This window comes from Mus pahari, chromosome 11, assembly GCF_900095145.1.
Source record: "Mus pahari chromosome 11, PAHARI_EIJ_v1.1, whole genome shotgun sequence".
Classification (NCBI taxonomy): Eukaryota; Metazoa; Chordata; class Mammalia; order Rodentia; family Muridae; genus Mus; species Mus pahari.
In genome coordinates this window covers 50585189-50596619 of record NC_034600.1, presented here as the reverse complement: position 1 = coordinate 50596619, position 11431 = coordinate 50585189, and positions in this window count along the sequence as shown.

The window sequence follows — 11431 nt, the reverse complement described above, 5'->3', positions numbered from 1 at the left end:
ACTATCATCATTTTGCTATGAAATGTCCCCCCATGTGTTGAAAGCTTGGGGCTCACCACAGCAAGATTCAGACACGGGGTTTAAGGGAGTCAAAAGAGCACTGAGCATAACAACTGATTCCTCTGCTGATGGATTCACCATTTGATGTGATATTTGGAGTAACATATAATCTAGGAAGTGAGACCAAACTGAAGGAAGTAGATCGTTGGAGGTGAGCCCTTGCAAACTATGTTCTTTCCCTTCCTCCACCTCCTCCTCTTTTCCATCAAATGAGGTAAGCAGTGGTCCTCACGACAACCTTTCATCTCCTTACCGACCCAGAAACAATGGATCCAGCTAACCACAAACAGAAACTTCTGAAACCGTGAGTGAAAATGAATCCTGTCTCCTACTTAAGAAGGTTCAGTCAAGTATTTGGTCACAATGTGGAAAGATGACAAACACAACTGAGTCACAAAGCGTTTTTGCACAAAGCAAGATAATCATTTGAGAAGTACTTTAGTAAACTCGGGGCTCTGCATCTAATAGTTTTACTTAGAAGACATGTGTTTATATGGGAAGCAACAGATAGACCTTAAATGATATCTCTATTGATTTTTTTTTAAAGCTGCCAACAACTAAGCTTCAACTTTGTATTTATCCCGTGAGCCTGACATTAGAGGAACATCAACTTACTTCTTAGGAGCCCAGCTGAAATGGACCACAGTTCATCTCTTAACAATGTCGTGTCAGGCTCCTGTATTGGTACTTAGGAGAATATCCCTAATTCTGTTCATCAGTGTGACACATCACAAAAGAGCAGAGGTATCAGAAATAGTCTCTTAATTTGCACAAATTTATCACGTGCTCTTTCCATTATCATTTAACCTCATCATACATTAAAAAACAAACAGGTCCCAATTATAGATGTTACATAATACCCAACTTAAAAATCTTTCTTCTGGGCTGCATGGAGGGATTAGCATTAAAGAGCACTGACTGATGTTTCAGAAGTCCTGAGTTCATTTCCCAGTACCCACATAGGAACTCACAACTGTCTATAACAGTAGTCCTGTGGGATCCAATGTCCTCCCTCTTCTGGTATGCATATTTGCAGACAAAGCACCCATATACATCAAATATATAAACATAAACAAATATTTTCTTAAAAATTATTTTTGAGACAGGGGTTTACTGGGTCGCCCCCTGGATGACCTGGAACTCGTTATGTAGAGCAAGCTAGCTTTGGTCTTAACTCAGAAAGATTCACCTGTCTCTACCGCACAAATGCTAGAACAAAAGTTTCATGCCACTACTCTCAGTTTATCTTTACCATATTGTGGGAAAGATAAAAGGTAGACACTCAGAATATAGCAATTTCAATAAACACAGTCTCAAACGAAAAGAGAGAGAGAAAGAATACCATTATAAAAAAGTAATTTAAGTCAGTGGTGAAAATCCGTAAAGAATGTCTCCTTAAATCTGTCAACAGGTTTTTGTAAAGCCTGTTTTAAATGAGCTGTCTTTCTCCTCTAAGTCAGTGCTGCTGTGAGAAGAGTTTGAATTCTGTTGTAGGAAGCTTGGAGCTAGCTCCAGTTACTGAATAGATGCCATTGTTCAGCTAATGCATTGTACATCCCGATCTCGTGGCCAGCCAGACCAAGTTGAAAATGCAGCCAAAAGTTGAGTCCCTGGATTAGTTAACTCTTCCACTGCAGCTGCAAATCCCATATTGCCCTACTGTGTGTTCAGAGTTGATCCCATCCCACCCTTCCTTTGGAGACACTTGATACCAGTATGAATCTGAGTGGAAATATGGCGGCATTCTCCTTTCCACTGAAATCTTCATATGTACATCATGTCTACAATCTCCTCCCGGTCACTGGCCCTCCTCTCCAGTGAGACATGTTCCTCATTATTGAAAACCACAGAAGCTTATGAGGATCAACTGAAAAGAGTTAGAAATGTTCACCAGTCCACTCAGCACCCCTGCCACCCCCAAATGCCCTACTCTCTCTGATGACATCCCACCCTGTTCCCTCTTTAAGACACCCCCAACCCTGCTCCCTCTGAGAACACCCCAGCCCTGGCCCCTACTCGAGGTTAGTCTCTAAGGCTTTAACTCTTCCATTCCAACTGCTCAGCTTCTATTGCTGACTCATGTTTTACACAAAGACTTGAACTCTAGTAAACTAAGTGTGCCATCTCAAGAGGGTCTATTATTTGAATAAATACCAATGTGTGTTTATCCCAAATCCTTAAGTGATTGCATTAGGCCTAGAACCCACTGTCCTCCTTGAAGGCCACACTGTCCTTTTCTGTCAACAGACTTCACTTCAGCCCAACAGTGGTTCTCAACCCCTCCTAATGCTGTAACCCTTTAAAACGGTTCAGTTTCTTATGTTGTGGTGACCCCTCCCCACCACAAAATTATTTTGTTGCTACTTCATAACTGTAATTTGTCTACTGTTATGAATCAAAATGTAGATTACTGCTATGCAACTCCCAAAGGGTTCGCAAACAGACAGGTTGAAACCTGCTGAAACAGGGTTCCCAAGTTACGGCCCATGGAATGGTGTAGAGCAATCCTTTTCCCTTCTTATTAGGAAGGCCCAGCTCTCCTTGGGCAACTGTTTTCACCTCTCATCAAAACTCTGCACACCAAGGAGGAGGCTTTCTTCCTGGAAAACAAATCTGTTCTCCGAATCAGAAGTCACTAGAGTGACCTCATTCATTAAGGATGATTTTCTAGTTAGGCATGCATGTGCATGCCTGTAACCTCAGCAGAAGGACTAGAAGTCAGAGACCCACTGGGCCTGAATAGTAAGACCTTGGCTCAGATGAAAAGAAGGAGCTGCAGAGATGGTTTAGCGGGATCAGAGTCCATTTCCTACTAACACTGTGTGTTTTGGATTTAGTTTGAAAGACCTTTGCAGGCATTTTATGGTTGCTTGTTTGTTTGGATGGATGGTCGAGGCAGGGCCTTGCTATGTAGCCCAATCTGGTTCCAAATTTAGGATCCTCCTGCCTCAGTCCTAGGATTATAGGTAAGTGCCACAGGCTCTGCCCTTAACACATGCCTTTCAATTTTAACCTCAGAACTAGAAATTCACTGTCACACACTTCAAAACTGTTCAAGGAATATGGTTGTTTCCTTTCTCCTAACTTCTGGGGAGACAAGACAATAACTTGGGTTTGGTTTAGTAATGGAGATTCCAGCATGAATAACTGTTCTGAGCTTTGGTCTGGGCTGTTGAGGACTGTAATACAGGAGCCTCGTCTCGAAGACCTTTGGTGGTATTCAACAACTTGTTCCAGGTAAACAGTATATTTTCAAAGTCCAGGTTTGTCCAGATAAAAGTCAACATTTGCCTTCCGTGATGGAAGTAATGTCAGTTCCCGGCATGATCTCTGACCTTAACCCTTTCTGCCTCGGGATTCTCCTGTGAAGCCCTGATGCTCTTTCTGGCTTCCCTGCACTCAAGTCCCCAGTTACACTGGGAGAAGCAAAGTTCTTCCCCCAGCTTCAAGTCAGGCAAAATTTGGCTTTCTCTGAAAAGTCAAGAGTACTGATCCCCTGTAGCCATCCCCTCAGCCTAGTCCTTAACATCATACACTTGTCTTCTCTAGGCCTGGATAATTGCCCTTTTTTAATCTGTTGAGTTAGTCAATCCATAAAAAGCACCTTATTTGAGGTCTGAGGGCTGTGGGTCTGGGGGCAATGGTTCAGAGAATTTTGAATGAGTGCTTTGCAGAATGTAGGAAAAGCAGGAGTCCATGTGAGCTATTGGGTGCATAGGATGAAGAAGGACGACATGGCTGGTGGGAGGAAAGAATGCAGAAACAGAATGGAAGTGTCCCTAAGGTGGTGTCTAACATACTCGTGATGCTATGTCAAGCTTTCAGATCCAATAGTTCTGACTGTTTAGGTGTCTGTGGTCAAGGAGGTGATTGATATGTGTTCACATTTCTACAGAGGAGCTAAACTCATCCGTAAGTCCTACCCACTTACTGGCCTCCCAGCTCCAGGCTGAAAAGCTCTTTGGAGATGCTTCCATTGTGATTTTCCTTTTAACGTGTCCCTCTTCAGACCTATATAGGCCCAAGCACCAGCACCTTCACTTGAAGCAAGCCTTCCTAAGTATTTGATTCTCTTTATTTTATTATATATTTTATGTATTTATTTTGTGTATGCGCGTGTGCATGTGTGTCGCTCACCTGCCGTGGTGTGTGTGTGTGTGTGTGTAGGTCAGAAGACAACCTACAGGAGTCAGTTCTCTCCTTCTACCATATGGATCCTGGAGCTCAAACTCAGGTCATTTGGTTTGGAGGCAAGAATCTTTACCTGCCAAACCAACTGTTGGGTGTCAATAGCTGTTGCAACTGAGCTCAGCGATCTCCAGACATTTCTAGAAGGAAGAGTAGTCTAACAAATAGCTGTTTATACCTGTAGCCTCCCTCGCCTTCCAGGCAGTGACCAAGTCCTCTCCCTCCCTCTCCCTCCCTCTCCCTCCATTAGGGAAATTCAAAGCATTTCCTAAGTTGGAAATATGTTAGCCATGGCTGTCTGCTTGCACTTGCTCTTTGCTGGCTGTGTCCTAGGCGCTTTGAGTTACTCTGGTGTCCTCAGCATCCCAGGGGATCGTTAGTGCTTGCTTTTTACAGGAGAACCACAAAATTATGTAGCTTTCTCTTTCAGAAGAAGTAGCAGAATACAACACCCCAAAGCTTGCCACTCTCATGTGTTGATTGTTGTAGGGTAAGGCATACTAAAAGAAGCAGACACAATAATATCCTTTTACCTCACCGTCTCTGTCAGGAGGGGCAGCAATTCTTTTTCTCTCTTTCTTCCTTTCTTCCTTTCTTCCTTCCTTCCTTCCTTCCTTCCTTCCTACCTTGCTTGCTTGCTTGCTTGATTGATTGATTGATTGATTGATTGATTGCTTTTTCAGTTTCATTTTAGGTTGGTTTCCTCAATGGCTGAGGACAGCTCCATGCTTTTATTAACTCAGAGAAAGGGACAGAAGAATATTCATGGCGGACCCAGCGAACTGGTCTCTGTCTCCGTTGGTCACCCACATAGGATTCCTTCCTGCAGCCTGAGCCACGCTGGAAGCTCAAAATCCTTTCCCTTTGTTTTCTCAGTTCTCTACAAGATCATTGTTTTCTCCAGAGATTCTGTATGAGTGGAGGCTGTAACCATCCCTCAGAGTCACCGACCCCACCCCCCATCCCGGGCCATGGTGTACATGTTAATACCCATGCTTGTGATACTGGCCAATCCTTTACCAATCTTATTCACAGGGCCCCAGTGAACAAACTTAAAATCAAGAGAGAGGAAACATAAGATCAGTAATTGATGGAGCAGGCAACCAAGGGCAACAGTCAATAGTGGTGTGTGTGCCAACCACAGAGAGGAGAGAAACAGGAAGTATGTGGCAAAAGGGATCCTTGTGGTCACAGATAAGTGTTTGGTTTCAGGGACAAGAGAATGGGGTGCATATTTTACATACCAAAGCAGACCTGGTTCTCTCAGGCTCCCTCAGTCCCTACCTGGCATACCTGCCCACAACCCTGCCAACCCTGAACTTTCCAGCCGGGGGGGGGGGGGGGGTTGAGCTGCTCTTCCCCCCAAAGGCTCTTCCGTGTATAATCCAGACTCTTTGAATTCTTTCTCTCTCTCTCTCTCTCTCTCTCTCCCCCCAACTCTTCTTCTCCCTCTCCCTCTCCCTTTCTCCTCCTTATCTCTGTGAGTGTTCCCTTTTTCTCTCCCTCCCCTCCCCTTCCCTTTCCCCATGGCAATTCCCCTGCCCTCAATCTTTGGGACAAGTGAACTCACCCACCCAAGAGCAGCTTCCCAATAAACCTGCCTTTAATATAATCTAATCTGACTTGGCTAATTTCACTGGCTGCGGAGAAATAACCTATCAGTCAGTACTAGGGGAGCCTGGAACATTAGCTTACAGAGTAATTCCATCAAGAGGAGGAACACTGTACCTGTTTTCCATCCAGAAGTCTGGGAGAGGATGGATGGATGGATGGATGTGCACTCTAGCCTGGCATCCTTTGAGCTGTCTGTGTGGCCAGAAATCCCACCAGACCTTCTCACAGACCCTTGCTCTTCTCAGCCAGTCTTCAGAGCCTATCTAGACAGAAAGCGGCACACTTACTTTACAAAGGGTCTTTACTTAGCTTACTGTCCCTCAAATAGATTTATATGTGTTTTAACACAAATACAAGATTGAGTTCATTAGCATCAGAATAAGTCTTCACCAGACCGTGCTGTGCTTAAATGTGGCTAAAATATAAAATAAACTAGCCGTGGGAAGACTCCCAAGGTATGAGCCAACACCGGTTACTTAGTTGTGTTGGTGGAGGTTGAAGAGACCCCTGCAGCCAGGAAGGAGACCTGCTTACCCGTGTGGTGGAGGGATAACTTTGGGAAGGTGGTGCAAGCAGGAAGAGCCTAGCTCCTGCTTCTCCTGTTGTGCCTGTCCTATCTTGCTGTTCCCTCACCTGCCTGTGCCCCGGGGGCAGTGACTTCTTGCCTTCCTCCCTCTCTAGCAGGTCCAGCCAAGTCTCCTTTGGCTCTTCCTCAACTTTCAGTAGCTAAATGAATTAATTCATTAAAGAACCCAAAGGGACGCTGTGTTACGGCGAATAGTCCAAATGCTTTCTTCCATCCAAATTTCCCATCAATAAAACTTAGATACTTTAAACCACCGATAACTTTTTTTTTTTTTTTGAAATAAAAAAGGACACGAAGATGGGTGGCTAGGGAAGGGAGTGGATCTAGAAGGAGTCTGGGAAGGGGTGAATGTGATAAAAAAGATATTATGAGAAGGTTTCAAAGAACTAATAAATATGAGGAGGAAAAACAAAATAAATGCAAGTTTTAGTTTAAAAAAAAAACAACAAAACCCTTCTCAAACATAAAAAGAAAAATGCCTGTTTTAAAAAGTATCATTTCTACAATCTGGACAAACAGTCAGCAAAGCTTAAGGCATCAACTTGCTGACTCCAGTTGCTGGGAAGACAGGAAGAGAAACTGCAACAGGGCTTTGAAACTGCCCCCTGAGTTCCTAGATCTCTTTAACATGCTGCTGCCAAAAACAACAGCTAGGAAGTTCACTGACTGACCCTTGACCTCTCTGTGTTGTCACTTCTCATGTCCCCGAGTCCTCAGAGACCACCTGTGCATACTCGTTAAACAACCCAAATATCTATTTGTTGATTGCAGTCTCTTACATGGGATCCCCCTTTCCCAGCAGGGGCACTGTTTACAGCACACACTTGAAAGGCACCTTTTACTAGCAGAAACACAGATGCTTCTAGAAACAAAGGAGACTGGGAACAGCCTGCTCACTGCACAGCTTCCTGATCCTTCTCACCCTTTTTTTTTTTTTTTTTTTTCTAAAAAGGACAGTCTGTCCTTGAATTTATTATCATCTTCCCACATCTCAGGAATGTGCCACCATGCCTGACGAATCGGGTCCCTTCATCTTACTTGCCCTTTAGAAAACCTTAGGAACACCATCTCTGTTCTGCTCTGCAGAGGAAGCCAACACCCTTTAAATCCCCCCTCATTCCCAGGGAAGGCTCTTGCCAGAGTATGCACCACACCCCAGCCCCATGTACACCACACCAACCCCTAGTTCAGATGGGCCTTTTCCTTGGAAGAACTGGATGCACAGAGAAAGCCAGTTAACCATTCTTTCTTCCTTGGTGGTATAATAATTCTTTCTAGTATTTAGAGAACACACGTCAGAGCCTTGAACTCTTGGAGAATTTTTGTTTTGGATCCAGGTTTTTTTTTTTCCCCCCATGCTGGAATCAAGCCCAGGACCTCAAAAATGCTAGCAAGGCAATTGCTCTACCTTGGAGCCAAGTGTACAGTCCCTTGCTATCAGGTGTTCTATGGCATTTTTTTGAAAGTCAAAAACCTTGTTTTTAAAAAAAAACATTCTTTTCACATTTTCTCTCCTTCGGCTAAGAATTTACATCAATTCATCATTCTTCATATGGAGTCTCAAGTTGAGATTGAGCTACGAAATTTAGGATGAAAAAATTTTTTTAAGATTTATTTATTTTATTTATATAAGTACACTGTAGCTGTCTTCAGACACACCAGAAGAGGATATCAGATCCCATTACAGATGGTTGTGAGCCACCATGTGGTAGCTGGGAATTGAACTCAGGACCTCTGGAAGAGCAGTCAGTGTTCTTAACTGCTGAGCCATCTCTCCGGCCCCAGGATGAAATTGTTTATCTGCTTTAAAAGTCAGATCAAGCTGGAGCTGTCCAAGGCCTGCGTTCTGACACTGTTAAGCCTACAGAGAACCTGTCCCAAAGTATCCCCAGGAGAGAGGGGACAGGAGCCCTATCATTCTCGTCTGGATGCCCATGCCCTCAAACTCACACCATAACAGAGATTGAGATGAGAACTGAATAGGATCCTGTGAGGGTGGCTTTGGGTTTGGCCATGGGGATTAAAGCTCATGCATGCCAGCCAAGGGCTCTCTCACAGACCTACAGCCACAGCTCTGTTTCCAACCTTCAAAACCACACACATCGATGTAAATACACGTATACAACCATGTGGTGTTTACTCAGTTGCCAAACACACAGGTCTGCAGCTTAGGTTTCACAACTCCACTAGCAGATGCTGTGTGCTACCGGGTGTGACGGGTCACACTTTCTGAGCTATTATTGCCGGTTGCTTTTTAGCATTTGAGTTGACGGGACCCTATGTTTCTTGTGGTTCATGGGGCAGAGTAGAAGTGTGGGGGTCAGGGGGGTCTCTCATTGTTGCTGCTATATACTAGGAACTCTTTTTTAATGCTAGTGATAATTTATGCCACAAGGAGACCGGGTTACTGAGTAACTTTAGGGTCAGGGTCTGCATTTCCCTGACTGAACCCCATCCCAGGAAGAAGCAACAGTGGTATTACACATCCTTACATTTGGGCTTCCTAACTCCCGAGAACATAAAAGCCACATCACATGTAAGGATTTTGTTTCTAGACGGTTTCTGGACTGCCTTTTGGTCTTCATCGCCAAAGTATTGCCTGACTAGAAGCTAACTTGCTGACTTTGTTAAAGGTCTGTGACTAGCTCATTTGACTGTGCCAGCACCTTGCAGAATAGCCTCTTTAGACCTCCGACCTCTCTGCCCTTTCCCAGGCCTGTATCCCAGAAGGCTTCTTTCCTTTGAGCTCCCAGTTAGTTCAGCCCTTGCAGGGCACAGGCAGGAGGTTGAAAGAGAAGAGGGGAGAAAGATCTCTCCTGGTGCTGCCTGACTTGGGGTTGTGCCTGGCATGGCCACATTCGTTTGCTGAAGGCCACTAGGAACACCAGTCACTCTTCCTGAAGTTGCAACTCTCTGACTAGAGGCTGTGTCCTGCCTTCCCCTTCAGGCTGAGCACAAAAGCCTTTCTCCTCCGTGGCCTCCTCTGACCACCTCATCATTCTTCTGTTATTTGCTGCTTACTTAACATTCTGCTCTTTTTCAAGAAGGTTTCCAACTTGTGCTGAATTCTCTTCTCATAACTGCCCTATTCCTGTGGATAGTCTCCCCTAACCACAGAGCTGACAGAGCGGATACTATAAAGCACCACCATAATTTTTTTCCTGCAATATAAATGTTTATTTCAGACAAAACCCCCATCTAGTTGTAGTCTTTGTTAAAAATCACTTTAAAATAAATAATTTATGAAAAACAAACTGTTCTGCTTTACATATTTCTGTCTTGGCTCTGGAACTAAAATATGACCCAGGGTACACATTTCAAGTATTCTAGTGAATTTAAAAACAAAACAAAAAGTGACAATAGTTCTTCTAGTAATTCACGTAGTTCTCAGCCTCACTGAAATCTTTTTTTTACTTTTTTTATTATTGTGATTAGATATTTTCTTCATTTACATTTCAAATGCTATCCCCAAAGCCCCCTATAACCTCCCCTGCCCTGCTCCCCAACCCACCCACTCCCACTTTCTGGCCCTGGCATTCCCCTGTACTGGGGCGTATGATCTTCACAAGACCAAGGCCTCTCCTCCCATTGATGGCCAACTAGGCCATCCTCTGCTACATATACAACTAGAGACACAGCTCTGAGGGGTACTGGTTAGTTCATATCATTGTTCCTCCTATAGGGTTGCAGACCCCTTTAGCTCACTGAAATCTTAATCAGTCTCTTGAAAAATGGGTCAGGGGTCCACACTACAGAATGGGCCAGTTCAGAGAGAACTCTGACAGTACATCTGCTCATGGCTCACAAAGTCACCTGAACTTCAGTGGAAGATGGAAACACATGATCAGAGCCCAAAGACATGAACTCTGTTCCCAGCCCCCGTGTCTCCTCACAAGAACGTGGGACCTTAAAGAACTGGGGTTGGTTTTAAGAAAGAATGTTCATGAAGTTGGTAACACATCTTCGTGGTTATCCTCTGGTTTATTTGTTGTTTGTTTGTTTGTTTTTTCATTATCCAGACGTTTCTTGACTCTGGGCTATTTATGAATTATATGGAACAAATGATAAGACCGATGTGTCATATTTTGAGATAGGAATTCCTGTGTAAAGGAATGGTCCAGGGAACGTCCACCGGGAAAACTTGTATGGAGCCATGACAACAGGTGAGGCAGGCAGAGCAACCAGGTAACCGTGAGTCCAGCCAAAGCTTAGCCTCAGGCTGACTCCGAGGTCAACTTCAAGGTCAACTTCGAGCTGTTTCACCTTAAGTCAAGGAAAGAAAGTATCCCATAACACCTTTAAACAGGAGGAGGCTTCAGGAGCCCGAGACAAAGCTTCAGACTTAGGGGGTAGGTGCAGCTGTGAGCTAGAGTCCTATCCTCACCACAGCTGCCCCAGCCAGGAATGGCTGCCAGAGCAGCGTCAACAGCAGCTAGCACAAGGAGAACTTGCAAACCTGGGAGTGAATCGGGCTCTCAGCTTATGGACATCACGAGTGCGAAGATATCTCTTGATGCGAGTTTCAAGCAGACCTTCCAAAGTCCACTGGGAAGCTTAGTTGGAATAAGCAAGCAGAACTTTAGCCCCTGTTCTCATCCCCTCTGTTTGTTTTCCCTATTGGACTCCCAGGGAAGGCTGTAACTGAGAAAACGCATTGCAACGTAAGTGCCTTGGTGGCAGAGTCCTTGTTGGTCAGGCCCACTGAGAAACTCACTGTGTCTACAGCACAGGGGACACAGAGCAGACTCTCGATAACCATTGGGAAGCATGGATGGAGCCGTTTTAACCCTCGCCACACCCTTATCACAGAGGCAGAGCAGTTTTTCTCTCTCACTCTTGCTTCGGAAGAAACTTAACATGGAAGACTTGCCCAAGGTCCTGCGGGTCCCGTGTACTGGCGTGAGCTGGGTATCAGTGATGCCATGGGACTAAATATGTTCACACCATGTCCCCTCTTATGACAAAACAAATATGTAAATATCA